The 24,079-nt window shown below is 52.0% G+C and overlaps 1 long non-coding RNA gene across 1 annotated transcript; it reads left to right on the top strand.

Moving 5' to 3' along the window:
* The first annotated feature begins 6,367 nt into the window (after nt 1-6,367).
* On the top strand, nt 6,368-10,558 carry LOC141975678 (uncharacterized). Its single transcript, XR_012635986.1, has 4 exons — nt 6,368-6,503; nt 7,293-7,497; nt 8,580-8,689; nt 10,282-10,558. It is a non-coding gene; the product is annotated as an uncharacterized LOC141975678 (long non-coding RNA).
* Nucleotides 10,559-24,079: the final 13,521 nt, after the last annotated feature.

Here is a 24,079-nt window from a genome sequence, read left to right as displayed (position 1 = left end):
TTCAAACTTCTCCAGTTCACTGGCTGAAGTGACCCCACTCAGCTCGGTCTCGAAGTGGGGAGAGATATGACAAAGTGGGATTTTTTTCAGAATATTTTGTATGAATAACATGTGTGCCTCAGTTTCCTCCCTATTATCTCGTTACGGGCTGGGAGGAAGGTGGAAAAGGTGGGCTTTTTTGCAGAAGAATCCAGTGATCCAGGTGGGGCCTGGGCTCAGACAATGGCCCAGCGATTTGTTACCTAGAAACTGGCCCTCTACGGGAAGCCAGCCGGTTTGACCAGCTGGAGGCAAAGAGTGAGTCAGGAGGAGACCGGGTGACCCTGTTTGCCCAGGAAGAGGAACAAAAGACTGGGCAGTGGCCAGGGGGTGGCATCATATGGGGCCGTGGGCTCCTGGAGACACAATTCTGGACTGGGGGGAAAGAGGGGACTCTACAGAGGGGTCTGAGCCCACGAGGGCTCTGGCCACACCCAGAGGGACTAAGCTGTAACTTTTCCATTCTCTGTGCTAACCAAGGACTTTCTACACTGTGTCCCAGACATCTAATAAACCCTTCTGTTTTTATGACTCTGTCTGAGAGTCGCTCCAGTCTCAAGAGGGCGGGAGTGCATTGATCCCTTTGGCTGTTCAAGTCCCCAGGTGTCCAGTTTGAGGGAGTTCATGGAATGAGGCAGAGGTGCTGAAGGCTCAGAGGTGAGGCCCCAGGAGGTGGTGAACCCAAGGGGTTTACCCCAGTGAAACAGTAGGACTCTAAGGGGGTTAACACTCAAAAGGGGTCTCCCAGGGACTGTTACAGAGCCGTGAGAGAACATCAGACCTGTGAATCCGTGACACCTTTGTCTACTATTCCCCTTGTAGGTACCTATAGACTGGTCAAGTCACCCCGTAACCTTCTCTTTGTTCAGCTAAACAGATTGAGCTCTGTGATTCTATCACTACGGCATGTTCTCCAATCCTTAAATCATTCTTGTGGCTCTTCTCTGATCCCTCTCCAATTGATCAGCACCCTGCTGGAATGGTGGGCACCAGACCTGGACACAGGATCCCAGCAGCCGTCACACCAGGGCCAAATATAGAGGGAAAATCACCTCTCTGCGCCGACTGAAGATTGCCCTGTTTATACATCCCTGGATCACAGTAGCCCTTTTGGCCCCAGCATCGCACTTGGAGTCACATTCAGCTGATTCTCCACCATGACGTCCAAGACCTTTTCAGAGTCTCTGCTTCCCAGGATGGAGTCCCTCACTGTGTAAGTGTGGCCTGTGTTCTTTGCTCCTAGATGGATGCATTTACATTTGGCCATAGTAAAGCACATACTATTTGCTTGTGCCCAGACTACCATGTGACCCAGCTTGCTCTGAATCAGTGACCCACTCCCTGACTCTGCAAGCTGTATCAGGGATGAGTTTGTGTTGTCTTCCAGGCCACTGATAAAAATGGTAAATAGCACAGGATCGACCAAGAACCGATCCCTTCCACCCCCTCTCAATGCACACAGAAGCCAGAAGGCCAGGGTCTCAGATGTGTTCGGGGAGGGCAGTCCTCTCCTTTCTGCCTCCCCTGCATGGCTGAGATTACATTCCTGGAGGGCACAGGACACTTGCATGCCCCTCTTCTGTCATAGAATCATAGACTAACAGGGTTGGAAGAGACCTCAGGAGGTCATCTAGTCCAACCCCCTGCTCAAAGCAGGACCAACACCAACTAAATCATCCCAGCCAGGTTTTGTCAAGCCAGGCCTTAAAAATCTCTAAGGAAGGAGATTCCACCACCTCCCTAGGTAACCCATTCCAGTGCTTCACCACCCTCCTAGTGAAATAGTTTTTCCTAATATCCAACCTAAACCTCCCCCACTGCAACTTAAGACCATTGCTCCTTGTTCTGTCATCTGCCACCACTGAGAACAGCCTAGCTCCATCCTCTTTGGAACCCCCCTTCAGGTAACTGAAGGCTGCTATCAAATCTCCCCTCACTCTTTTCTTCTGCAGACTAAACATGCCCAGTTCCCTCAGCCTCTCCTCGTAAGTCATGTGCCCCAGCCCCCGAATCGTTTTCATTGTCTTCCACTGGACTGTCTCCAATTTGTCCATATCTCTTCTGTAGTGGTGGGACCAAAACCAGACACAGTACTCCAGGCGTGGCCTCACCAGTGTCGAATAGAGGGGAATAATCACTTCCCTCGATCTGCTGGCAACACTCCTACTAATAGGGCCCAATATGCCATTGGCCTTCTTGGCAACAAGGGCACACTGCTGACACACATCCAGCTTCTCGTCCACTGTAACCCCCAGGTCCTTTTCTGCAGAACTGCCGCTTAGCCAGCCAGTCCCCAGCCTGTAGCGGTGCATGGGATTCTTCCATCCTAAGTGCAGGTCTCTGCATTTGTCCTTGTTGAACCTCATTAGATTTCTTTTGGCCCAATCCTCCAATTTGTCTAAGTCACTCTGGACCCTATCCCTACTCTCCAGCTTATCTACCTTCCCCCCATCTTAGTGTGAGCTGCGAACTTGCTGAGGGTGCAATTCATCCCATCATCCAGATCATTGGATGATGGGATGAACAAAACCAGCCCCAGGACCCACCCCCGGGGCACTCAACTTGATACCGGCTGCCAACTAGACATGGAGCCATTGATCACTACCCGTTGAGCCCGACAATCTAGCCAGCTTTCTATCCACTTTATAATCCATGCCCACACTGTCCTGCCCACACTGGTTCCCTCCCAGGACTCTGTGTCCATGTGCCCTTGCAACACCCCTTAATCACAAGGACTTTCACTCTCTGGACACTGGCCAGAGGCAGCAGATCTTCCACCTACAGAATCCAAATGAAGGGGGAGATTAGGGAGAGGGGGAGGGGAGAAATGCAATAAATCTCCTCCCTTATAATCTGTTAGCTTGATCTTCTTTCACTTCTGAAGTTAATCTACTCGCTAATCTCCATCCACTGCCCTGGGCTCCCTCCCCAGCCCACCAGCCACATGTGCTAAGTCTGTGCCCCCCGCCAGCACCGCAGGAAAGGGGAACCAGGGAATGATGTGGCTTTGGCACTGGGACAGTGACTGCCCCCAGATGAGCATGCAGAGATGGGGCAGCACCGCTGGGCATGGGAGGGAGAAGGCAGGAGATGGGCACATGGGCAATAGAATCTGGATCTGGGTTTTAAAGTCCTAATGTTTAGACTTGGGGCTGAACTCTCCCTCCCCCCAGCACTCTATTAGTTAGCTGCATGATGTCAGACCAGCCTGGTTCTTGGCTCTGAAATGCTGAATTCAGCTGAAGGGACCAGGGAGGCAGGACACCCTGCCTGTCTCCCACAGCTTCCCCCACCCCTAGCCTGGGTTCTACCCCTTTACTGAGGCCTACCAGCCAACACAGATACACTGCGGGGCTAATTAACCCTGTGGCTGCAAGTTAACCCCCTATCTACGCTGTCCCAGGGGGTCTCAGCTCTGCCAGGCCAGGAGATGGGGTTGCCTCTGCTCTGACTGGCCCCAGGGTGTGGGTGAGGGAATTATATACTAGCTCAGCTCGGGGGCCTGGGTGATTCTGAGTGAGACAGCTGAGAATCCAACCACCCGGCACGCGCCCTCCGCAATGCTGCGGCATCCCAGCTGCATGGCAGAGCCTCTAACTCCTGCCAGGCAGTGATCACGGAAATCATTATCGCACTGCTATTTATTCCAGGCGCTAATCAGAAGCCCGCAAGTAACGTAACAGAGAGAAAAACAGAGGCCAAGTCCCAGGGGTGCTCAGTGCTTGGAATGTTTGCAGCCCAAGTGCTTGCAGAACTGCGTGAAGGCAGAGTAAAGGAGATCCAGCCAGGGCTGCGTGTGAAAAGCAGGCCCAGCTCTGAAGATAATATATACGCTTGTACCCAGCCTTTAAAGATGACACTCCCTGTGCTCCCCCTCCAACTGGGAGGGATTCTCATCTCATTCTGTTCTGCTTCACTGCAGCCAAAGCACCGCAGCCAAAGCCAGCTTTAGAAGAGAATGCCATTGATTCGGCTGCATAGAGAGGTGACCTTGGGCCAGAGACACAGTGAGAAAAAGCGAGAGATGGGGGAGCAGGGAAGAGAGGGAGGAAAGAGATTGTATAAACTCGAGGTAGAGAGAGATAGGGGGGCAAGTGATGGATGCGTGGGCGGGAGGGTGGCTAGAGAGATGATGAGAGGGAGGAAAAGGGAAATAGAGAGAGATGGAGAAAGGAAGGAAGGAAAAGTAGCAGAGGGAAAGGAGGGAGGTGGAGACATTGTGATGAAGGGGAGAAAAAAGGGGAGAGGGAAAAGTCAGGGAAGGAGAAACATGAGCTCAAGGGAGAGAGAGAAGGAAGGAGAGCAGACTGCTCAGGGAGAAAGGGACAGAGGGGTGGTAAGAGGAGAGAGGCTGGGGGGCAGGAGATGCTGAGGTGATTCTTTCAGACACCATGAGGCTGGGCGTAAGGAGAGCCCTGAATTCAGCCAGGCACTACGGTTCCAGTGATACCATTCATAGCCACACTTAGCACTTGCTGTCCACAGGGCTCCTCATGCTGCACCCGTGGTCCATCTAGTACAGGGGCGGGCAAACTTTTTGGCCTGAGGGCCACATCGGGTTTCCAAAATTGTATGGACGGCCAGTTAGGGGAGACTCTGTCTCCCCAAACAGCCAGGCATGGCCCGGCCCTCAGTCCCTATCTGACCCCCCCTGCTTCTCGCCCCCTGATGGCTCCCCTGGGACTCCTGCCCCATCCACCACCCCCTGCTCCCTGTCCCCTGACCACCCCCAGACTCCCCACCCCTGACTGCCCCCTGCCACCCCATCCGACCCCCCCCATTCCTGACTGCCTCCCCCAGAACCCCTGCCCCATCCAACCCCCCTGTTCCCCGCCCTCCGACTGCTCCGACCCCTATCCACACCCCCGACCACACTCCCAAACTCCCCTGCCCTCTATCCAACCCCCCCGCCTCCATACCGCGCCACCCAGAGCACCGGGGCAGGCCGCAGCTCTGCACTGAGCTGCCCGGCTGCCCAGAGTGTTTCGCCGGTGGTGAGGGGCGCTGAGACTGGGGGGAGGGGGGACAGCAGGGGAGGGGCCGGGGACCAGCCTCCCAGCCAGGAGCTCAGGGGCCAGGCAGGAGGGTCCCGGGGGTCGGATGCAGCCCATGGGCTGTAGTTTGCCCACCTCCGATCTAGTATCTCCAGCTAGTAACAGGAAAAGTGAGGCACTGGGAGGTGAAGGGACCTGGCCACGGTCATACAGCGAGCCTGAATAGAGCCCAAATCTCCTGAGGCCTAGCTCCATGTCCTATCCATGACCACACCGCGTCCCTTTTAGGAGGAGTTTAGCCTGAGGAACAAACATCACTTTGGGGACCCGCTGGGATGGAGCAGAAGTTGCAGAGCTGGAGCAGGGCCAGCCAAGAAGCTGATGGGACCAGTGCCCGCTGGAAACAGAGCTCTGGTGAAACCCAGCAGCCAGAGGGCCCAGGGACTAGCAGGGTCCTAAAATGTCCTATTGTCCCACTATCTGTCCTAAAATGTCCCACTGCGACTGCAGCAGGCCACCTCCACCGGTGGTGAGAACAGTGAGACCGTTAGAGCCCACCAGCGTGGGCCATGCCCCACTTTCTCGTCCTGCTCTCAGCAGGTCTGAATCCTTCTGGATCCCGCTCCCCCGCCTGTAGGGAAGGCCAATGGGCTGGAGGAAGCAATTCCTTGTTTGATCTTTCCCCTGGTTTGGTCTGCTGCAGGACAATGGAAGGCTGGGGCTGAGGCACTTGGCTGAGGACTCAGGAGATCTGGGCTCAATTTCTGACCCTGCTACTTACTCCCTGTGTGACCTTGGGCAAGTCACGTCATAGAGTTGAAGGCCAGAAGAACCACCAGACCATCTACTCTGATCCCCTGTTCATCATAGGCCACTAAACACCGCCCCACAACCAGAACGAAACCACCGTATTCCAGCCCTCAGGAGACGAAGCTATTGTGTGCGGTAAGCAGAGAACAGAAGAACCACATCCCTCCATGCCACCTGTTATGTGGGAATAACAGCAGTGTCTGTCTTGTCTCGTTAGACTGTGAACTCTTCAGAGCCTGGGCTGTCCCTTTCAATGAGTTTGTAAAGCCCCTTGGCACATCGGGCCTTCTCGGCGCCGGTGTCATGCAACTCACCCCACAAGCCCAACTAGCATCTCCCTTGTGTGAGCATCCCCGAGAGCTAGAAGTGCTGCGCTCCCTAGAATGGGTGATGAGGGAGAGTTGGGGGTTGCTGGGTTTGTGGGTGATGAGTAAGATGTTCAGGGGATTGTATGTTCTTTGCATTTCAGTCTGGCGAGCTTCCCACCTTCCTCCAAACATCTGATTCAGACTTTGATCCCTGTTTATTTGTCTCCATTTCCCTTCCCCCTAATTTTGGATCAAAAAATTGCACAAATGTTTGCATCTAAAAATCTGCCTGAGAGCCAAGGATACAAGCAACTTCCGTACACAGCGAGGAAGAGGGCGGATGCAAAGGAAGGTCAGTCCTGGAACAAGCAGGGGGGAGGGGGAAGGACGTGGCTTGCTGAGTGAAGGTTAAAGCCTCTAGCTGTGCTCTCATGAGGTTGCTGCTTGTTCTCAGACTCCCAGCATCTGGAGCCAGACGGTTTCTGTTCCATCCTCACACACAGGGTGGACCTTCATTCCAAGCCAGCACAACCTGGCTCTCTCAGCTGGGGGCTGGACGAGCTCCGCTGAGGTGCAGGGTAGGGTGGGGCCATGACAGATGTCAGACATTCTCATCTTCCTCCTCGCTGCCTGCCAGCCTGTCAGTTTGCTAGGCTGGGACATTGTCCAGAGCACAAGGGACCCAGGGTAGGACAATCGACTAGCCCCTCCTTGGCATGGGCTCAGCGTGAGACATTCACAGCCCATGAAGGCTGATGGGTGTCCATAGTTCAGCTGTGGGGATGGGGAAAGGAGTCACCACATCAGACTTCTGCATGTTTTAAAAGAAGTTTCCATTATTTTATAGCTTCCTTTAGGTGTGCTGATACCATTGTAATGAGCATTAGATAGATACATAGATAGATAGGGTGTGTGTGGGGGGAGAAAGAGAGAGATGCAGTGTATGGGGATGGATAGATAGACACAGACGGACAGTGTGTCTGTGCACCATACATGGCTGTGTGTAGATGCGCAGTGAAGGTGAGTGTTAGTGTGTATTTGTACTAACGGGTCTGCCTGTGTATGTGCGTGTGCTATATATGTGGCCAGTCTCCAGCCCCTTGTTAAATTTTCTAACAAGCTCCTTTGTGCTTTCCCCCAGGCTTCCCCTCCTGCTGGGGCGGAGGTCCCTGTAAGCCTAGAATCATAGGATCATAGAATATCAGGGTTGGAAGAAACCTCAGGAGGTCATCGAGTCCAACCCCCTGCTCAAAGCAGGACCAACACCAACTAAATCATCCCAGCCAGGGCTTTGTCGAGCCGGGCCTTAAAAACCTCTAAGGAAGGAGATTCCACCACCTCTCTAGGTAACCCATTCCAGTGCTTCACCACCCTCCTAGTGAAATAGTTTTTCCTAATATCCAACCTAGACCTCCTCCACTGCAACTTGAGACCATTACTCCTTGTTCTGTCATCTGCTACCACTGAGAACAGCCGAGCTCCATCCTCTTTGGAACCTGCCTTCAGGTAGTTGAAAGCAGCTATCAAATCCCCCCTCATTCTTCTCTTCTGCAGACTCATAAAGCTCCTTCGTTCTCCTCCTTCATGTCCCTCCGCAACACTCTCCTTTGCTGTGAGGGCTTCAAGACAACTTGACCACACCTAGGCTGCTGGTGTGCTGAGAACACAGCCTGTCATACTGGCCAATCCTGTCTCACTGTTTCCTTGTATGCCCCCTTTGGTCTGCCTGTGTCCAGCTGTTGTCTCTTATCTCATACTTAGGTTGTATGCTCCCTGAGGCAGGGACCGTCTTTTTGTTCTGTGTTGTACCGCGCCTGACACAACAGGTCCTGCGCCATGAGTGGGACTCCTAGACCAGTGGTTCTCAACCAGGAGTCCGGAGCCCACTGAGGGGGCCGCAAACAGGTTTCAGGGGGTCCGCCAAGCAGGGCCAGCATTAGACTTGCTGGGGCCCAGGGCAGAAAGCTGAAGCCCCACCACATGGAGCTGAAGCCGAAGCCTGAGCAACTTAGCTTTGCGGTGCCCCCTGTGGCGTGGGGCCCAGGCAATTGCCCTGCTTGCTGCCCCCTAACGCTCGCCCTGGCTTTTATATGCAGAAAACCAGGTGTCGTGCACAGGTGGGCCCTGGAGTTTTTATAGCAGGTTGTGGGATTTTCTCAGAAAGAAAAAGGTTGAAACCCCCTGTCCTAGACACGACTGTAATCACAATAAATGCTCTCCGTGTGCATGTGTGTATACATAATCTGTATGGGTGTACTGCCTGTCTGTACATACGGTCTAGCTGTGTGCATGTCTGTGAGTATATTGTGGCTGCACAGAGGGGTGAGGTGTTGTCAGTATTTTTGTGTGTCATTACTCCTGGGGGAATTTTGTGCCACTGCGCGTGCGCAGAATTCATGTCTACCGCAGATTTCTTTGCTTCCTGCAGAAAAATGGCTTTCGGACAGGGAAGCAAAGGGAAGCTGCAAGAGCAGCCACGCACCACTCCCTAGCTGTGCAGATACATCGCTTCAGGCACCCGGAGCAGCCGACAGAGAGGTAAATCACCGCGGGACTGGGGACGCCCCAGCCAGTGGCTCCTACCCTGAGCTGGGATCAGCTTCCTGTCCCTATCATTCCTCAGCTGCATGGGGAGGTGGTCACTGTAGGGGAAGCTGCTCCCCCATCTGCCCAACCCCCATGCATCCAGACCTCCCATACCCAGACACCCCTGCCAAGCCTCACCCAGAACTCCTCTAGCCCTCCATACCTGAACCCCACCCCACTGAACCTTAACCCCTACATCTGGAGCCCCTCTGCACCTAGACTCCCTGCCTCCAGAACCCCAACCCTGCACCCAGACCACTGCTCCCTGAGCTCCCTGAACTCAAACCCTCACCCTGATGCCCCATCCCCTATGCCATCCTAAGCCCCCACATCCAGACCCCCATGTCACTGACCCCCAACTAGCTGCACCTTGACCCTCCACCCCACCAAGCCCCACTCCCCAGCACCCAGACCCCTCTGCTGAGCCCCAATCAGCTTCACCTGGAATACCCTGCAGAGTCTGGAACCCCCCCCCCCCCATGAGCCTCTGTGCATCCAGATCCCCCCACACTGAGCTGCTTGCACCCAGATTGTCCCACACAGAATCCTCTCACCCCACACCTGGATCCCCCCCACACTGATCCCCTCTACACTTGGATCCTGCCTGGTTGAGCCTGCCTGCCCCACACCTGGTGCACCTGGTGCAGAGGGGCAGGGCTCCAGGGTGTTTCTGGGGCAGGCCCAGGCCTTGTGCTTTGTCAGGGTTGGGTGCAGCCTCACCGCTGAGTCTGTGTCCTGGGGTGGGGGGCTGCAGGGTGATCTACCACCTTTGTGCAGCCAGTTGCCTGTGGGCACCCCCCCACTGCAATACTGGAGCCTCTGCATTTATTTATAGACAAATAAACCTTGCAGAATTTTAAAATATTGTGCACAGAATTTTTAATTTTTTTGGCACAGAATGCCCTCAGGAGTAGTGTATATTCTGAGTGCATATACACTGAGTATGGGGGGGTGTATATTTGTGGTGCAGGTATATATTTTGTGTGCATATGTATGTTGTGTGGGGCTGTGTGCATATATATGTTTCCTTCCCTCCCTGGAAGCCCCGCTCTCCGCTTTCCCCACACACAACAAAGGGCACAATTCTCTCCCTCCTTTGCTTGCAATCCCTGTATTCCTGTGGTTCCATCAGACCCCCTGGGGCTCCTTAGACATTCCCTTCAGTCTGTTGCCCAGGTAGCCCTCCAGCAGCAGCTGCTGCTCTCACTGCCTGGTGCATTTATCCCTGTACCCGCTTCCACTGGCCAGAATTTACCACCTGACGCTGTAGCCAAGAGAGGACAGTACAAGGAGAGAGGTGCTGTTTTTAGCGGGCATTTCCCTGTATCCAGCCTGCATTTCATTGGCAGTGTGATGCTGGCAGACCATGTCATGCCAGAGTTTTTTCAGGTACATTCACTTGTGTATAGATCAAAGTGATTGTTAAATGTATCAGAATGTATTTGGGGTGTAAACTTCGTGAAAACTAATGGGATGTTACTGGCATTGTTGTTACTTATCCTGCTATAATGTAATGGCAAACATTTCCATTGTGTGTCCACCAGTAACTAACTAATCCCTCAGAGAAGCCGTATGGAATGCCAGTGAGGGACTTTAACAGAAAAGTGCTAATTTCAAAGCCAGTGGTTATTGTGTGTGATGATCAGAGGTCAAAGACTCCAAGTGCATTCCTCACTCTCCATCATCAGAAGAAGAGCCCACGTGGGTAAAGACACAGTCGGCTTGTTTTCTGTGAGAAGAAGCTATAAATATGGATTCAAGGAAAGATCTTTCATCTCTGACCTGTTTGGACTCTCACAGGGAAGTGCACCAGAGGCAAAGCGGAGATCCCCAGCGACAATCTGGGTACCCAAAAAAGACTTTTGGGAAACCGGCAGCTTACTACATCACTGCCATCATTTGGAATTACAAACTGTGACTCACCTGTGCATATATTTTACCTGCTTTAACCTCTCAGTAACTCATTTCCTTTTCTTAGCTAATAAACCTTTAGTTAGTTTACTATACAATTGATTGTCAGCATTGTCTTTGGTGTAAGATCTAGAGAACCACCAACTGATCTGGGGTAAGTGACTGGTCTCTTGGGTCTAGGATCAATCTGATGTGTGATTTTTGCTGTAAGTGATGTGTCGCGGGGCAAGTGCACCCCGTCATTCTTGCGGGGGGTGGTCAGGCCATGGTAGCCCTGTGATTGAATTGATATGGCTGCCCTTAGCCTCAGAGCTGCATGGCCTGATGGTCGGAGTTAATAGGACTCCCCTGGGCTGTAGGGAAGGGTCCATAGGAGGGGGTTTGGTGGGCCACCTGCTGTGACGATGTGACGCAGCAGGGAGGGGGGAGTGTTGACCTGGGAATGTGCCCTGGGGATGGGAGACCTGAGAGCCTGTAACCTGAGCCGGGAGGGGGAGGGGGAGGTAACACCTCTGCCCAGGAATGTGAACAGAGGCTGCAGGAGAGAGCCTGCTGGGGGGGTTTAGTTTTCGGTTTGGGGCTGGGTGGAGGAATGCAGGGAACCCCAGGGCTGGGGTCTAAGCTCCCTTCTCTCCCAGAAGGACTTGACTGAGGGGTCCTGGTTGTACCCACAAGCTCTGTTTTGGACTGTGTTCCTATTGCCCAATAAACCTTCTGTTTTACTGGCTGGCTGAGAGTCTCAGTGAATCCCAGGAAGAGGGGTGCAGGGCCTGGACTCCCCCACACTCCGTGACACCTGCCAAAGGGGGTGGCCGGGGAAGGGGGACCCAGACCCTCCCTGCTCTATTGGGTCCCAGCCCAGGGCCCTGGTAGTGGCAAATGGGTTCGTCACTAAGTCGGTGGGGAATCTGCCTGAGACGCACCAACTGCTGCTGGGATTCTGGCTAGTCCCTCCCTGGGCTACTTCCTACCATGGCTCCTGTAGTTGAAGTCTGGGCGCCTGTGGAGTCCCCAGGCTCCTTGGGCAGCGCTGCTCCCGGTGACAGCGATCTCCCTGGGGCGTCCACAGGTGCCTGGTGTCACAAATATAAAGGGAAGGGTAACAAAATTTATGTATGCAGTAACACAAAATCCATCCTGGCCAGAGGTACAGAATCACTTTACCTGTAAGGGGTTAAGAAGCTCAAATAACCTGGTTGGCACCTAACCAAAAGGACCAATAAGGAAAGAAGATACTTTCACATCTGCGGGCGGCGGGGGGGGGGGGGGGGGAAGGTTTTGTTTGTGCTCTCTTTGTTGTTCCCTCTCTGGACAGAGAGAGAGACAAAGCAGGTAAAATATCTCCTGAAAACATACCTGAAATGATACATATAAAATTACAGAAATTGTAAGTAAAGGCAAGGAAATGCGTTAGATTATCTATTGTTTTAGCTTGTGAATTTTCCCTATGCTAAGAGGGAGTTTTATTCCTGTTTTCTGTAACTTTGAAGCTGAGCCTACAGGGGAATCCTCTGTGTTTAAATCTTTTTATTACCCTGTAAAGTTACCTTCCATCCTGATTTTGCAGGTGTGATTCTTTTACTTTTTTTTCTTTAAATAAAGTTCTTCTTTTAAGAACTTGTTTGATTTTCCTAGGGACACAGGGTCTGGTCGGTACTCACATTATTCTCAAGCCTCCCCAGGAAAGGGAGTGAAAGGGCTGGGGGAATATTTTGGGGAACAAGGAACTCCAAGTGACCCTTTTCCTGAATTTTTGTCTAACTCACTTGGTGGTGGCAGCAATCCCGTCCAAGGACAAGGAAAGAATTTGTGTCTTGGGGAAGTTTTTAACCTAAGCTGGTAAAAATAAGCTTAGGGGGTCTTTCATCCAGGTCCCCACATCTGTACCCCAGAGTTCAGAGTGGGGAGGGAACCCTGACATGGTGGCAGCGAGGTGGGATCAGTTTGAACCAGAAGCACAGACCTCAGGATTTTAAAAGGACACATTTTTTCTTTTGGCTGCTTGAAAACCAGGGAGGGTTTTTTTTTGTTTTTGTTTTTTTTTAGCTGAGGGCAGCTGGAGTTGTTTTTTTTTTTTTTCCCCTTCTTTGCCTGAAGGCAGAGTAGTTAAGTTCCTGCAAGGGAATTCACAAGCTGGGTTTTTTTCTTTCTTTCTAGCTCTCGGGTTAGGCTACGCTAAGTGCAGGAAGGCTAGGATGATGGAAAGTGAGGTCCAGAAAAAACTGGAATTAGCCAGATTGGAGGCTGAACAAAAACAGAAAGGATGTGAAAGACAAATGGACTGAAAAGGCTTGGAGTTGGAAGCGGAGGAGAGGAAAGAGGCAAAATGCTTGCAGGCGGAGGCAAAATGCTTGGAGATGGAAATAGAGGTGAAACACTTGGATATGGAGTTAGAGCTGAAGCGCTTAGAGCTGGAAAGGGCTAAGCTGGGTCTACCAGACAATCCTAACAATTCTTCTCCAGGTACCGCTCCCCATTCCAAAAAATTCCCCACCTACAAGGCAGGCGATGATACAGAGGCCTTCTTAGAAAATTTCAAAAGGGCCTGCCTTGGGTACAGCATCTCTACAGACCAGTGTATGGTGGAGCTGAGGCTGCAGCTCAGTGGACTCTTAGCAGAGGTGGCAGCTGAAATGCCTAAGGAACAAATGAACAGCTACAAACTTTTCTTTACAAAAGGCCAGAATTAGAATGGGGCTAACCCCCGAGCAGGCCCGTTGGTGGTTCAGAGCCCTAAGGTGGAAACCGGACGTGGCATTTTCCCAACACGCCGACCACATTGTGAAAAATTGGGATGCCTGGATATCAGGAGCAAACGTTAAATCTTGGGAAGATCTGTCTCTCCTAACGCAAATGGAACAGTTCTTAGAGGGTGTTCCTGAGGAAATAGAAAGGTACGTCCTAGATGGGAAACCCACAATGGTAATCGAGATGGGGGAGATCAGAACCAAATGGGTGAAGGTGGCGGAAAAGAAAAAAGCTAGTAGCAGTTGAAGTGGATATCAGAAGGGGAACCCGAGACAACACCCTACCACCGGGGGCAGCAAAAGGCCCCACCTACACCTCAAGGAAAATCCCAGCCACCTTATCGTCCCACCACACCATTCTCCAGCAACCCACCTCACCCCAGTGACCAGTCAGCTGGGCGATATTTTAAATGTAACTAGCTGGGACATGTGAAGGCCAACTGCCCCAAGAACCCCAACAGACTGCAGTTCATTACACCGGAGTCACACCAAAGGTCCCCAGGCCCGATGCCTCCCAGATACCCTCAGAGAGAAGGGAAACTGTGAGTGTGGGCAGGAAGAAGGTTACTGTGTGGAGGAATACTGGAGCGCAGATGTCAGCTATCCACCAATCCTTAGTGGACTCCAAATTCATCAACCCAGAGGCCCAAGTGATGATTCAACCCTTCATGTCCAACTCTTTAAACTTGCCTACAGCCAAGTTGCTTGTCCAGTACAAGAGCTGCTCAGGAATGTGGACTTTTGCACTCTTTAGCCCTTGCCAGAGAAAATCTAAAAAATGCTCAGGAAGAGCAAAAGGCCTGGTATGATAAACATGCCAGAAAGAGTTCCTTCAAAGTAGGGGACCAGGCCATGGTCTTAAAGGCGCTCCAGGCCCATAAGATGGAAGCGTCATGGGAAGGGCCATTTACAGTCCAAGAGCTTCTGGGAGCTGTTAACTATCTCAAAGTGTCCCATACCTCAAATCTAAAGCCTAAAGTGTACTATATTAATTCTCTAAAGCCCTTTTATTCCAGAGAATTAAAGGTTTGTCAGTTTACAGCCCAGGGATGAGATGACGCTGAGTGGCCTGAAGGTGTCTACTATGAAGGAAAAAGTGATGGTGGCGTGAAAGAGGTGAACCTCTCCATGACCCTTGGACATATGCAGTGACAGCAGATCAAGGAGCTGTGCACTAGCTTCGTGCCGATGTTCTCAGCCAGCCCAGGACGGACCGAACGGGTGTACCACTCCATTGACACAGGTAATGCTCGCCCAATTAGAGCCCAACCTTACTGGGTGGCTCCTCACGCCAAAACTGCTATGGGACAGGAGATCCAGGACATGCTACAGATGGGTGTAATCTGCCCCTCTGGCAGTGCATGGGCATCTCCAGTGGTTCTAGTTCCCAAACCAGATGGGGAAATATGTTTTTGCATGGACTACCATAAACTAAGTGCTGTGACTCGCCCAGACAACTATCCAATGCCACGCACAGATGAGCTATTGGAGAAACTTCTTAGGCTTGGCCGGATATTACAGGCGATTTGTACCGCACTACAACCAAATCACCGCCCCACTGACAGACCTAACCAAAAAAACCCAGCCAAATGCAGTTCAGTGGACTGAAGAGTGTCAGAAGGCCTTTAACCAGCTTAAAGCGACACTCATGTCTGACCCTGTGCTAAGGGCCCCAGACTTTGACAAACCGTTCCTTGTAACCACAGATACATCTGAGCGTGGTGTGGGAGCAGTTTTAATGCAGGAAGGACTGGATCAAGAGTTCCATCCTGTCGTGTTTCTCAGCAAGAAGCCGTTTGAGAGGGAAAGCCACTGGTCAATCACCAAAAAGGAATATTACACCATTGTCTACACTCTGGAAAAGCTATGCTCATACATTTGGGGACAGCGTTTCCACCTGCAAACCGACGATGCTGCGCTACAGTGGCTTCATACCGTCAAGGAAAATAACAAAAAACTTCTTCGGTGGAGTTTAGTTCTCCAAGATTTTGATTTCGACATCCAACACATCTCAGGAGCTTCTAACAAGGTGGCTGATGCACTCTCCCATGAAAGTTTCCCAGAATCAACTGGTTAAAATCATCCTTGAAATGTGGGAAATATTGTTAGTTTTTATATAATCGGTAACATATTTAAAGGTGCATGTGTCTTATTAACTCTGTTTTCTCCTAGAGCTCCAGGAAGAAATCACAGCCAGTGTGGAACAGGCTGTCCAGCACTATCTGTGATTTGGGCGGCGTGTCATAAATAGATAATCTAATGCATTTCCTTGCCTTTATTTACAATTTCTGTAATTTTAGATGTATTATTTTAGGTATGTTTAAATAAAACTTTCTCCAACAGCTCATCTCTGCGTGGCATTGGATAGTTTTCTGAGCGAGTCACAGCATTTAGCTTACGGTAGTCCATGCAAAAGCATATGAACCTGTTTGATTATCAGTGTCCTAGGGACAAAGGGTCTGGTCGGTCCTCACATTATTCTCAAGCCTCCCCAGGAAAGGGGGTAAAGGAGCTTGGGGAAATATTTTGCGGAACAAGGAACTCCAAGTGACCCTTTTCCTGAATCTTTGTCTAACTCACTTGGTGGTGGCAGCAATCCCGTCCAAGGACAAGGAAGGATTTGTGCCTTGGGGAAGTTTTTAACCTAAGCTGGTAAAAATAAGCTTAGGGGGCCTTTCATCCAGGTACCCACATCTGTACCCCAGAGTTCAGAGTGGGGAGGGAACCCTGACACCTGGGCACCTGGCTGGGTCTCGGCGTCTCCTGCTCCCACGGTCCAGGATTCCTGCTGCTCCTTGGCTGGAGCCAGCGAGGTGCCTCCTCCCTCCTCAGTGTCAGCCCTGACCTAAGTTCCCTTGAAATGACGCAGGCGCACAGGGCTGCAGTGGGGAGAGATTCCTTTCCCCCCACCCCAGACCCAACCCAGCCTGGCCCGGACCTGTCATGGCTGGGGAAGAGGCGCCCCGCCCCCATCCCCAACCCAGCCCCGGCCCAGACCTGCCGCAGCCATGGGAGAGGTGCCCCTCCCACCCCCACCCCAGGTGCTGCTGCGGGGAGAGAAAGCTGGGGGGAGTCCTCTCTCCCTGCCATAGCCCCGGGGCAGCCTGCACCCTAAACCCCTCATCCCTGGCCCCTCTCCAGAGTCTGCACCCCCAGCTGGAGCCCTCACCCCCTTGCAGCCCAACCCTCTGCCCCAGTCCTGAGCCCCTCATCCCCAGCCCCACCCCAGAGCCTGCACCCCCAGCTGGAGCTCTCTCCCCCCTGCACCCAACCCTCTGCCCCATCCCCGAGCCCCCTCCCACACTCTGTACCCCTTGGCCCCACCCCCACCATATGAACTTTGTTATGTGCACGGATATGGAGGTGATGTGTCACACATCACAAAATTCATTCATAGAATCATGGAATATCAGGGTTGGAAGGGACCTCAGGAGGTCATCTAGTCCAACCCCCTGCTCAAAGCAGGACCAATCCCCAACTAAATCATCCCAGCCAGGGCTTTGTCAAGCCTGACCTTAAAAATATCTAAGGTAGAAAATTCCACCACCTCCCTAGGTAACACATTCCAGTGTTTCTCCACCCCCCTAGTGAAAAAGTTTTTCCTAATATCCAACCTAAACCTCCCCCACTGCAACTTGAGACCATTACTCCTTGTTCTGTCATCTGCTACCACTGAGAACAGTCTAGAGCCATCCTCTTTGGAACCCCCTTTCAGGTAGTTGAAAGCAGCTATCAAATCCCCCCTCATTCTTCTCTTCCGCAGACTAAACATCCCCGGTTCCCTCAGTTCCTCATAACTCACGTGTTCCAGTCCCCTAATCATTTTTGTTGCCCTCCGCTGGACTCTTTCCAATTTTTCCACATCCTTCTTGTAGTGTGGGGCCCAAAACTGGACACAGTACTCCAGATGAGGCCTCACCAGTGTCGAATAGAGGGGAACGATCACGTCCCTCGATCTGCTGGCAATGCCCCTACGTATACATCCCAAAATGCCATCGGCCTTCTTGGCAACAAGGGCACACTGTTGACTCCTATCCAGCTTCTCGTCCACTGTAACCCCTAGGTCCTTTTCTGCAGAACTGCTGCCAAGCTATTCGGTCCCTAGTCTGTCGCGGTGCATGGGATTCTTCCGTCCTAAGTGCAGGACTCTGCACTTGTCCTTGTTGAACCTCATCAGATTTCTTTTGGCACAATCCTCTAAATTGTCTAGGTCCCTCTGTATCCTATCCCTATCCTCCACCGTATCTACCTCTCCTCCCAGTTTAGTGTCATCTGCAAACTTGCTGAGGGTGCAATCCACACCATCCTCCAGATCATTTATGAAGATATGGAACAAAACCGGCCCCAGGACCGACCCTTGGGGCACTCCACTTGATCCCGGCTGCCAACTAGACATGGAGCCATTGATCACTACCCGTTGAGCCCGACAATCTAGCCAACTTTCTATCCACCTTATAGTCCATTCATCCAGCCCATACTTCTTTAATTGCTGGCAAGAATACTGTGGGAGACCGTGTCAAAAGCTTTGCTAAAGAGGGAACATGGGCTGAGCTGCTCCCTTTTATACTTTTATACTGTAGCTGCAGTTGGAGCACACCCCGCAGGGCTGAAGGGGTATGGCTTCCACTGCTAAGAGTGCCGCCTTCACCCCTTCCTCTCCAGTGCGGGGCACATACACCCCATCACAGGACCATTAGCACAAAGCCCAGTTTGTCTGGCTGTCAAGACAGGCTGGAGAGTCTAAGGGGACTGTCTGTGACTCCGTGTACAGTGATCCAGGAGTTCACATTTGTTACTGGCTTGGTGAAATCTCCTAACAGAACACACCACCAGTTTGGGGTGTCTGTCCTGTTTCCTGACCGTCTGCCCTGAGGTCGGCACTCACGATCATGAGCCACTCCCTACAGCGTGGCAGGCAACACAAACTAGGGGACAGGCGGGCAGGCAGATATGGAGAGAGGATGGAAACAAAGTGGAGAGGAAGGGAACACAGAGCAGAGAAGACCAAAGCTTGAGATGAAGATAGGCTGATTACCAAAAAACTAATGATGAAATACTAGAAAGGTGCAGGGGTGTGTGTGTGGGGGGGTGCACACACAGCTCAGGGGAGGGGCGATAGATATAATTGTGGGGCCAGACCTCAGCTGGTGCAAAAGGGCTTCAATGGAACTATACTGATTTATACCAACTGAGGTTCTGGCCAAACATTCCACCACCCTTAACTTGCCTTTCGCACCGTGTAACCCTACTGACCCGCTCCTGTCCTTCCACCCCTAGCTGCTCCCGGCTGGTTTGTTACCTGTTTGTTCCATTATCTATGAAATTCAGCTGTGAGCTCTTTAAGTGAAATAGTTATAGGCAGATACCCTTTCAGCAATAGCAGATTCGCATGGCTACAATGTAGCCATGGTGATCATAGAATATCAGGGTTGGAAGGGACCTCAGGAGGTCATCTAGTCCAACCCCCTGCTCAAAGCAGGACCAATCCCCAATTTTTGCCCCAGATCCCTAAATGGCCCCCTCAAGGATTGAACTCTCAATCCTGGGTTAGTGGGCCAATGTTCAAACCACTGAGCTATCTCCCCCCGTCCATCTTGAATGGTCCCTTGCAAGTCTTTGTCTGGGGTGGGGGTGGTTTTGTTTGACAGCCTAGCTGTGTTCTTCACAAAGGACTGTGACGGGTCCAGGGAGGAATTCTGAGACGCAGAGGAGTGCTGGGAACTTGAGCAAGATTTAAGCACTCGGCCCATACTGACTCTTGCTTTTGACACTGAAAGCTGTTTAGTGTTGCTTTTGACACTGAAAGCTCCTCGGCTGTTTTTAATGACCATTTGTGGAGCTAATGACCGAGCAACACTCGTTAGCTATTGTGCTCACTTAAGCGCCTTAAAGCACAGAAACATCAGCTCACCTGTAAGCTGCATTGGCACTTGTGCACTATAAGGGCTTGACGACACAGGGAAACTGACCCTCCCAGCTATAACAGAATAATGCCAATCCATTTCCCCGTGTAGACAAGCATTCCGTCGCGCTTTGCTTTGGTAACCAGGCCACAGCTCTCTCAGCCGGCCTGGCGACACACAGCTCAGCCCTGCGTCGGTTCAATCCGTGCACCTGCACTTGCCTGGCTGCGTTCGGATTGACGCACTGCAGGGAGACGCAGGCAGCTATCCCATAGTGTCTCAGCAGGGGACAGAGCACCTGGCAGCCGGGCACTCAGAGCAGCACCGGCAGCATGCAGGGCAATGCACTCTGGGATAGCCTGCCACACCGAGGACAGCCAGGGCTGGCCCGCCTGGTTACACAAACACCCTTAGGGAGGCCTGGTTCTGATGCAGAACAACGGTTAGGACCCAGCTCTCAAAGAGAATCCCGTGTCCGCTGAGCCCTCTGGCCAGGTGCCTGCCCGCTAATGGTACCCAGCACCTGGGGAGTGGACAGGTGATGTGGCAAGCGCCAGGCGCACCGAGCTGTTTACCGGATCAGACAAACGTGACAGGGTGTCGCCAGAGCCTCTGGGCAACAGGATACAACCCCCCGGCCAAAACCAGCAGGCAACGGGGTCCCGTTAGACCAGTGTGTCTGTCTGACAAAAGAGACACGTGTGCAACACAGGAGTGATGAATAATTCTTCCACTTGGGCTATGCCAGTCCAGTGATGAAACCTGTTATATGGAGCAGAAACATGGTCCACAGGTGAGTCTCTGTGCGCGCAGCGTCCGCAGGGGGAGTGACCCCTGGTGTGGGTTCTTGCCTTAGAGCTCTCAATCCATCCGCAAACTCTGTGGTGACAGGGGAGTTACGGATGCTTAGCAGCACTTTGTACCCTTCCAGAGCAGGCAAGTTGGCAGCCAAAGTCGATCTGAGGATCAGAAAAAATAACTTGGCCACACAAGATAATGCACCAAGCCAGGCCATTATAAGCTCACGGCCTGGTCTCCGCGCTTTGTGCTGCGTCCCCCACCCTGCTCTCCCTGCTGCGTGTCTGCGATATGCACCAAGCCTGAATTTAAAAACAGGACATTTCGGGGCAACTGTATCTCCGGACCTCTTTGATCAAACGACCCCAGGGTGGCCCCACCGAGCTGAACTAGCCTCTGATCCGGCATGCCAGATTTCACTCTTCCTGTGCATTTCAGAGCACTTTGAAACGTTGCCTTTGCAAAGGAACGCTGCTCCAGCCTGCGTCGCTCAGCCCGCTCCTGCTGGCACGCTGGACCTGTCACACTCACGTGCACCACTCGGACAACCAGACCCAAAGGCTCCTCACGGCTGACCCACGGGGTTTTGAAGCTGGCTCTTGGTGGCCAACGCCAGCTGAGATGAGGGGCAGCGCAGTGATAGAAGCTGTATGTGAGTACTCCCTCTAGTTTTCCCCTAGCTCTGGGCAAAAAAGTGTAGTCAGAACCAGCAGATTTTAAAAAGGAGGTCACGGCGTGGGGGCGGAATCTCAAGAACCCCTGTACCAAATGCCCCAAATTTCCAGTGCTAACGCTCTCTGGGCTTTCCACTGGCCCAGCAGTTCTCTGGCCAGTTTGACGACGTGTGCAGATTTTAGTGTACTTAAAAAAATCGTCTCTCCACAGAATACACAGAGAGCTCCGTGCAACCTTAACGATGGACCTTTTAACAATTTTCACATCTCTCTCCAAAGCTCTGCTGACTGTATTCCTAGATAATGTCTCTTTCCACAAACACTAACTGCGGTCAGGATTGTTTTGTTTCTGATATTTACACGGCAAGGATTTGTAAGTCACATTGTTAAAACAAAGAAAACAACTTCCATCAGCACCCAAGAGTAAGGTGACTCAGCTCCCTTCCATGACTGAATGGTCTTTGGTCAATCATGCATAGATCACAAGTGATTTGTCTGGTTGTCTAGCAAAGTGCCCAAGGTCTCACTGGGGCAGCTGGGACTCAGTGCAGTGGTAACCATTGATCTTAAGTTCCAGAGATTCTACAGGTTTTTGCAGCTCATCCAGCATTATCTGTAGTTGGTCAGTGGCTCTCCCAGTGAGACAAAACCATCCGCATCGTTGAGATCCTCTAAATTTGATTAATCTTTATCTTTCACACCTCCTACTTTGGCCTCCATCAGCTTTCTCACTGGATAGTCTATCAGAATATTAAAAAACGAAGGTAAGAGAATGCACCCCCGGTGTACTCCTGATTCTACTGAAAACCGATCTGTAAGGCAGCTGTCGACCCTCACTCCACTCAACTTATCACAACACAGTTTTTTCATGTGGCACCCTGAGGCCTAAGGCACCCCACACTGGGGTACCGGCATCCAGAGGGCAGACTGATGCACTGAGTCAAAAGCAGCTCCTCTCTCTTTTACTGATCCTGGTGTAAATCAGGAGTAACTCCTCTCTATGTCCGGTATAGATCATCATGACTCACCATAGGCACCAATTTTCCTTTTCCCCGAGGGCTCTCCACCCCTGCTCCATCCCAAGGCCCCAGCCCCCTCTGCCCCCTCTCCAAGGCCCCCGTCTGCCCACCATTCGTTGCTCTCCCCCCTCCCCAAGCCACCAAACAGCTGTGTCTGGTGGGTGCTGAGCACCCACTTTTTTTTTCCGTGGGTGCTCCAGCCCTGGAGCACCCACGGAGTCTGTGCCTATGTGACCCACCCGTCGCAAACCTGGGTCAGCAGTGTTTATAGGAGCAGCCCTGCTCCAACCCTCCATCTGACAGCCTGCATACCTGGGACCCATGAAGCCCAGCTCCGCCCCTGCAGTCCTATTGGTGGAGTCCCAGACCAGCTGATTGGTCTGCTAGCCCTACTTAAGCCAACAGCAGGAACAGGAAGCTGTCCACACTGTTCTGGAGTGTGTGCTCCCTGCCACATTTCCTGGTATCTGATTTGTGGTTTTCACCTCCAGTTTGTCTCCTGTTTCTGACCTCCTCGTATCCTGACCCAGCTGACTCCTGTCTCGTGACCATGGCCTCTGGCTACTAGGTCTGGCTGCCCACAACCCCACTGTGACACTTACAGTGTCTCAGCATCTCACAGTCCTGAATATATTATCCTCACACACCCGTGTGGGGCAGGGCTGGGCTGTTAGTCCCATTGTACAGATGGAAACTGAGGCAAGAGACGCTAAGTATATTGCCCAAGGTCACACAGGAAGCCTATGGCAGAGTTGGGACTTGAACTCAAGTCCGCCATGTACCAGTCTAGTACCCTACTCATTGGGCCATCCAGGTGCTATTTCACAGTCCCCAGTCATGTGCCAGGCAGGCCCCTCTTGATACAAGGCCCCCTGCAATTCCACTGGGTGGTCTTCTCTCACACCCTGGTGTAAATGAGGGTCACCCACTGGGTGACACCAGTGTACAGTTGGTGTAAGAGAGATCAGAACTGGATTCCTTGGTTCCACCTTAGGAGGTGTGTGGCTTGGAAGGTGGGGCAGGGGCGGAGCCTGGTTCATTTTGAGCCCCAGGGTCAGGGTGAGGGCCCTCTGAGCAGCTGCCCCGGTTTGCTTGTTAGCATGCTTCCTGCCACTGCGAGTGCTGGCGCGACCTTCCAGTCATTAGAGCCAGGAGGATTGCAAGGCTGAGCTGGGAGCACACACAAGCCAGGCGTCAGCAATTATTTTTAATGTGGTTCAACTCCCCATGCTCTGTAGCAGGGTATCCACATCAATTATCCATCAATTGGTGCTCGTTTAAGAGGATTATTTCACTGCGTGCACCATCACCGCACTGGGCAGCACACAGTTGCATTTATCTACTTAACAGCTTTAGCCAGTCCTGGGTCAGCCGATTGCCATCTCTTGCTGTCAGCCCTGCACAATTCGGCCTCTTTTAATTCCTTAATCAGACATTCTGGAGCTAATGTCTTCCAAGGACATCAAAGATTTGCGTAGAATGCCATTCTGGGAACAAGCCTGCCACAGACACACGCCAGTGCCTCCTTATCACATCTTTGGGAGCCAGAGGTCACTAGGGCAAGGATAATTATTATATAGATCATCATGACCCACCATAGGCACCAACTTTTCCTTTTCCGTGGGGGTGCTCCACCCCAAGGCTGGCCCCACTCTGCCCCCTCCCCAAAGCCCCACCCTCACTCCACCTCTTCCCGCCCCCGCTCTGCCCCCTCCCCAAGGGACCAGGTACAGTGACAGTCGGGTGTAGCATTTAAATGCACAGAAGTTAGGGTATTAGAGGCTCATGGTCTCTCACACCAGCCATCTCTCAGCACACCCCTCCCCCCCAGCTGGGATATCTCAGCCAAGATTGTCCACAGTAACTAGAGATTTTGGGGGCATCAATTTTTGGATGCCCAACTTGAGATGCCTTAAGGGGCCTGGTTTTTAGAAAGTGCTGAGCACCTGTCCTCTGAACACCATCCCTTTCCTGTGTCTCAAGATCAATCTATCCATCCGTCTCCCTCTCCCCCCACATCCACCCATCTGTCTACTGCACAGTGTGCCAGAGTTACCATTGCTGGGACAATCTCGCATCCATTCACTTTCGCGGATGTCAAAGGTGTTACTCCAGCTTTACACTGGGGTAAGTGACAGTAGAATTTGATCCAGTAACTCTGCAGTTCCTGGCTTTTGCGCATTAAAATAATTAACAAAATAATCACTGTTACTGTCATTTTTGCACTGCTTTCAAGGAGAGAAAAGAAAGCTGATTAATGACATACTGAAGTGAACCCATGTAGCATTTA

This window comes from Natator depressus, chromosome 21 (genome assembly GCF_965152275.1).
Source record: "Natator depressus isolate rNatDep1 chromosome 21, rNatDep2.hap1, whole genome shotgun sequence".
Lineage (NCBI taxonomy): Eukaryota > Metazoa > Chordata > Testudines > Cheloniidae > Natator > Natator depressus.
This window is presented reverse-complemented; position numbering and strand designations above follow the sequence as displayed.